The following is a 6,959-nucleotide window of genomic DNA, read 5'->3' on the forward strand; positions in this document are numbered from 1 at the left end:
CTTTCTCAATCGTACCGTATTGGTGCAGGCTGTCTCAGGAATCTTGTCTATCCCTTATTGTTTACAATATTCGTACACAGAAATCTATGTTCGGATATTTTATCCACAAATATAAATACCTTGAACGCAGCAGTTGAAACCACACTGCGTTATTTCATCAAATAGAAAGTTATGATTAATGAATCAAAAACCCAATATATCTTCTTTACGAGAAAAAAAAAGATTTGTTTCACACCAGGAGTTTCTTGGGGAAATAATGTTAAATACCTCGGAGCAATTTTAGATAAAAAGCTTTTATTCAATGAGCACATCAGCTACATCATTCACAAAATTAATTTGACAAAAAAGACGTTATATAGGAAATCTGAATTAAATATCGTCCATAAACTATTAATTGTTAAAACTATTTTTCAAACAATTTTGTTTTATGCTGCAGCGATGTGGTATACAGCATCAAATTGTCATATTAAACAAGTAAAAAAGTTGTAAGTTCGGCCGGGCCGAATTTTGAATACCCTCCTCCATTTGGTACAAATTTGGCAATTTTCAAAAAATGAAATCCGTTAAAAATTCTGTTAAAATCTTAAAAATATCGAAATTAGACGTATATTAGGTCTGTACGAAGACGTGGACCTGCATAGACAACTTTTGTCATAAGCTCATACAATATTCAAATGCGAACTTGAAAAAAATATGTTTAATATGTAGCTAAAATCATCAAAATACCGAATATAGGGAGGTACCATGGCGGTTTTAAAACTTAGACCTGCACAGATAATTTTCTGGAATAGGCTGTTGTATCCATTACGAACTTCAAATACCAAATTTGAAACAATTCCGGCAAATAATGTCACTAAAATCATCTAAAACCGAATTTAGGGGATACCGTTATATGGGGGGCTATACGAAGACTTTTACCTACATGGCTCATTTTCTGTCTTAGGCTGTAGACAGATACCAATTTGGAAACAATTCCGATAAATATTGTCGCTAAAATCAACAAAATACCGAATATGGGGAGGTACCGTTATATGGGGGCTATACGAAGACGTGGACCTACATGACCCAATTACAAAACGGAATGACAAACTTAATATACCCTCCATATTATGGTGGAATAAATTCTTAAAAATAATCTATTACCCTCCTTGGTACTATTCGACATCATCGCTGAATTTCAAAAATTGTATATGTTAAAAATAAGTTACAAATTATGTCGCAAAAATTTGCTGAACTTTGTCGTTTTTTCTAGTTTTTCGCACATTAATTCTTTATATTGAGATCTTCTATCAAGAATTTTATCCTAGAAGATACAACGTATTAACATTTATAAATTAATACACATTATTATTTCTTATTAGCATTTGTGTAATGTTTTCCCCTAACATTCAATATCTTCCATTATCCATAAATTACATAAACGAACTATACTGACTAAGCTAAAATTGTTAAATTGAACTCTTAAACACATTAAATTAATTAAAATTTATTGTAGTAAACCATATGCTAAAATAACAATAAAAATATACGAAAAAATTACTATCAATACAAAAAAAAAAAAACTAGTAACAAAGCTGTAAGTTCGGCCGGGCGGAACTTTGAATTCCCTTCAAATACCAAATTTGGAGGTCGTAATGGATATTACAGCCTATGACAGAAAACTGTCTATGCAGGTCCACGTCTTCTTATAGCCCCCATATATCGATACCTCCCGATATTCTGTATTATGATGATTTTAGCGACATTATAAACAGATTTTTTTCAAGTTTCGCATTTGTATTTTGTAAAGTCTTTTGACAAAAGTGTCCTATGGCGGTCCACGTTGACGTATAGACCCTAATATAACGGCTATATTCGGTATTTTTAAGATTTTAACAGAATTTTTATAGGATTTTATTTTTTTGAAAATTGAAATTTGTTCCGTATTGTGGAGGGGATTCAAAGTTCGGCCCGACCGAACTTACAGCTTTTTTAATTTTTTTTTGTATTGATAGTAATTTTTTTCGTATATTTTTATTGTTATTTTAGCATATGGTTTACTACAATAAATTCTAATAAATATGTTTATGAGTTCAATTTAACAATTTTTTTTTCAGTATAGTTCGTTTATGTAATTTATGGATAATGGAAGATATTGAATGTTAGGGGAAAATATTACACAAATGCTAACAAGAAATATTAATGTGTATTAATTTATAAATGTTAATAATTTGTATCTCCTAGGATAAAATTTTTGATAGAAGATCTCAATATAAAGAATTAATGTGCGAAAAACTAGAAAAACGACAACGTTCAGCAAATTTTTGCGTCATAATTTGTAACTTATCTTCAACATATACAATTTTTGAAATGCAGCGATGATGTCGAATAGTACCAAGGAAGGTTACAGATTATTTTTAAGAATTTATTTTGAGATATATAGAAGTTTTTAAACCCTCCACCATAGTGTGGAGGGTATATTAAATTTGTCATTCCGTTTTGTAACACATCGAAATATGCATTTTAGACCCAACAAAGTATATTTATTCTTGATCAGCATAAAATTCTATGTCGATTTAGCAATATCCTTCCGTCTGTCCGTCTAGCTTCCGAACGAAATGAATTAAGTTGATAAAAATTCACTCAAAAGTGTATTATGTCCATAGGACTTTTGGTATTGAAACTGTGTCATGTAAATTAATATTTTTAATATTAATTTCTTTAAAAAAATATACCTTTATTCACTCACTTCCAAAACAGAAATGAACATAAATTACATTATTATTCTTAACAATAACTTGTTCTAAATATTATTACATCGTCAGCATAATAAATTTTCTGGTAATCAGAGTCTGGAGTATTTCGCGTGTGTTGATTGGCATACTTAGTTATTGTTTAATGCCTCCACGCGACTTCCGGTTTTTGTTGACAAATTCTGGATAATTATTGGAGTGTGGGAAAAAGCTAATGTTAGCATTTTCGGTGTTAATATTCCTCGATTGGTAGGGAATATTGGAAATGCGAAATTCCTTCGATCCCGCTTGAATTTATTTTTTGCACCTCGGATGGTTCATGCATGGAACATGAATTTGGAGGTGGTAGTACAACCAATTCCTTTTTCCTTTTCATTAATACGTATTTTAATAGCATATAACCCACTGATAGTATTGTCTTTGAAGAAAGTCCAAAACTGGTTGTCAGACTCCATTTATTATGGTTCGTCAATAAATCTATAGCCACTGCATTGTTCATTTGGAGTTCTTTAATTATTTCCAATGAAAGCGTTTCTTCTAAGTTCAATTAGGAAGACTTATGTTTTAATATTGCTGGCAAAGGTTGAAGGTTTGTGGTTTCAAAAAATTATACGTCTTATTTTCGATTATTATTGTTGTATTGTGGAATTGTATGGCATATGTTCCCAGAAGTTGTTGTGGTTCTCCATTGAGGCGGATAGTGCCGTTAAATTGGTTTAAAAAAATCGTACCAGGGGATATTATCTATTATACTGCAGTTAGATGGTTTACTCTTAATTAAATTAACTAAACAATTATCGTTATTAAGAGAAACTAAATTATCATTATTACAGATGGTAATATTATTATAATTTTTACAAACATTTCTTATACCAAAGATACTTTTATTACATAACAGTAAATTTTTGAAATTAAGTTTGCTTATAAATTTCTCAAATTTTATTGGCTTAATTAATAATTTATTACATAAAACTTTATCTGTGGTTGGGATATTTATAATATAGACAAGTGAATTGCTAATTGATGCAATTTTTATTTCTGCAAATTCAAATGCCTGTTCTATATTAACATATAGAATAGAATCTCTATTTAGTATTTCATTTACAGTGTTTATTTCGTTTGACGATCATATAAAGGGATTTACAATGCCTAATTTTGCCCAATGCATGGCATATTGGATATTAATTAATTCTTCTTTTAGTATGCTTATCTTAATTCTTAAATCTGTTATGAGTTTTTCTTTTTCAGTGTCATTATAATTTATGTGTTTTATGATTTCATTAGTTTTAATTGTTAATTCATTTATTTTCTCTAGTGACAATTTGTTAATGACGACTTGTTTGTTATTATTAGCCAATACTGTATTAGTTTTTTGCGTAATTATTTTAAAGTCATCATGATCTGGATTTCCCGCAATCCACATCCATGCTGATCCGATAAAATTCAGAGATCGTTTTACCTTTGGCCTTAGCCTATCTAAATACCCTTGAATCTCCGTCATTTCGGGTACTAGGAAAGGACGAAGGAAGTGATATTCACTAACCTTTTGGCTTACTGTCTGTAGCATATTATTGACTAGCTCTTGGTATGCATCAGTCTCTATTACATGTATTATTTTAAATGTTCCTGTCTGTAATTTTGCCGTTCCAGAATTGAAAGTCACAATATGGGAGTTCGTATAGTCCAGTATTTTAACGTCAGCCATTGTTAAACCAAAAAGTGGTCTGAAAATTGTAATTTACTAGTTCCTTATATTATTTTTGTAGACAATCTTCCCTGATTCTGTGAGAATTGTGGTATTCTTGTTTTTTTTACTATTTCCTGTCTGTAGACTTTGCTATGTTTTGTACCTAATCTCTTATTTTCTTTCACGAAAATGGTATGTTCTGGATCGTAAGTCTTTGGTTCGCATTTATTTTTGTTATGATAGTTCCTGTCGTCCAGTTGTCTTTCTTTGAATCTTTTTGTAATTTCATCTCTTTCTTTTTCAATGTCCCTTGCGTCTGTGTTTACTCTTTTTCCAAAAAAAAGCTTCAATGGGTTTCCTTTGAATAGTAGAATGTATCGAATTATTGTATTCGTAGACTGACCTGTGCAGAAGTTCAGAGAATGTTTTGTGAACATTTTCTGTTTTAAAACATCGCATTAATTCTGATAAGGTTGAGTGAAAACGTTCTATTTGCCCGTTAACATTACTACTATAAGGAGGACTTTTGAATACCTTAACATTATATCGATTTTCTAACATAAATATAATGGACTATGAATTAATTTCCTTTTCATTGTCAATAACTACTATCTCTGGAATTCCGAAAGAAATAATTATTTCTCTAACAGGTTCCTCAACATCTTTAATTGCTGTAGATTTCAAAATTTTAACATGTGCGTACTTGGAGAATTTGTCTATTGCCGTCAACATTCTTATTTTCTCTTTGATATAAATGTCCATGTGAACGATCTGTCCGGGAAACTGAGGAATCGATGTTTCGTGTATGACTATTTTATCAGGATTTCTTTCATATTTATTTTCTTTACATACCTTACATAATTTGGTGATTTTCTTTATTTTCAAATGCCTTTTAGGAAAATAAAATTTTGTTAACAATTGTGTTTTATTTTCAATACTATTCCTATGTGCCCTATTCTGTTCCTTTTTAATTTCGGATTCTTGTTCCTCTTCGCTTTTCAAATCTTTTAGCATAATTCTAGAATATTTAACCTTAATTTGAGAGAAATTAGCCTGGAATACTTCCTGTAACTTTCCCATGATATTAATTGTTGTCTTGATACAGTTACCTACAGATGGATTGAGAAATGTCCTTAAGATATTATTGAGAACTTCCGGCTTTATATTAGGCTCGTTTATAGTGTGTCTGTGAAAGGTTGGAAAAACTATTTCAAATTTATAAGATGGTTCTCCTCCATTAGAAGTTATAAAAATTTAATTTTTTAATACGTTTACAGGTGCGTCTGTATATTAATAACAGTTTAGAACAAAACAACAAATTCATCTATATTTAACACTATATAGTAATAATATATGTATGTACATATTGCATATCGGCCAAGCCGAACTTCGAATACCCTCCACCATATGGTACAAATTTGGCAAATTAAAATCCATTAACAATTCTGTAAAAATCTTAAAAATACCGAATGTAGCCGTATATTAGGGTCTATACGACGATGTGGAGCTGCATACGCAACTTTTGTCATAAGCCTGCGCAGGCTATTCCGGTGAATATTGTCGCTAAAATCATCAAAATACCGAAATTCGGGGGGTACTGTTATATGGGGGCTATACGAAGACGTCGACCTGCACAGACAATTTACTGTGTTAGGCTGTAGTATCCATTACGAACTTCAAATACCATATTTGAAACTATTCCGGTGAATAATCATCATGAAAATACCTAATATCGGGAGGTACCGTTTTATAATTTATCAACCTACTTCAATTCGTTCGGAGCTAGAGTGATTTCCACAGACAGATAGACGAACAGATATATATATATATATATATATATATATATATATATATATATATATATATATATATATATATATATATATATATATATATATATATGTATATATATATATATATATATATATATATATATATATATACATATATATATATATATATATATATATATATATATATATATATATATAACATATAATAGAAGAAAATGTTTATCTAAACATATATATATATATATATATATATATAGATGTGAAAATAATTTTTATAATCAATGGTCCAAATTTAAAGACGATTTATGTATTCCTTTTTTACAAAGTTTCTGAAAATTTGAAGTAAAATTTCTTTTGTCATAGAACAAAGGTATATTATATGTGAAGAAGACTCGCTTTGAAAAGAGGTGTTTAAAGTGTTCATTATTTTAAGAACATAAACTAACAAATTTTAATATATCTTGTTTACTATAGATAACTCATTTTGAATGAATATATATATTTTTTCAATTGCTTTCCACATTTTGTCTCAAATTTTTCTCTTATAAAATAGTGTTGCAGTACCCGTCTGGAAATAGATTTGAAAGAATCTGATTGCCTCCTTGCACTTTTGAAGTAATTTAAAATGTCTCTTACCAGCTGTTCCACGTTCTTTCACAATAACAATAGAGTCTTCTAGAAATAAACAAACACAACAATGTTGACAACTTTGAGCATGCGAAAACCACTTAGAACACCTAATATAAA

At 29.7% G+C, this 6,959-nt stretch overlaps 1 protein-coding gene across 4 annotated transcripts in view; it reads right to left on the reverse strand.

The window, feature by feature from the left end:
- Positions 1 to 6,959, reverse strand: part of LOC109612410 (potassium voltage-gated channel subfamily H member 8) — a 1,874,382-nt gene that overhangs the window by 1,467,072 nt on the left and 400,351 nt on the right. Inside the window, exon 1 of one of the 4 annotated variants that reach the window (XM_059127155.1) lies at positions 6,849 to 6,918. The exons of the other annotated variants lie outside the window; for them this stretch is intronic. The gene's annotated coding sequence lies outside the window, so the exon portion shown is untranslated. Of the gene's footprint in view, positions 1 to 6,848; positions 6,919 to 6,959 lie in introns of those variants that run through there. 4 annotated transcript variants of the gene reach the window in all.

The sequence above is a fragment of the Musca domestica genome, unplaced genomic scaffold (assembly GCF_030504385.1).
Source record: "Musca domestica strain aabys unplaced genomic scaffold, Musca_domestica.polishedcontigs.V.1.1 10, whole genome shotgun sequence".
NCBI lineage: Eukaryota > Metazoa > Arthropoda > Insecta > Diptera > Muscidae > Musca > Musca domestica.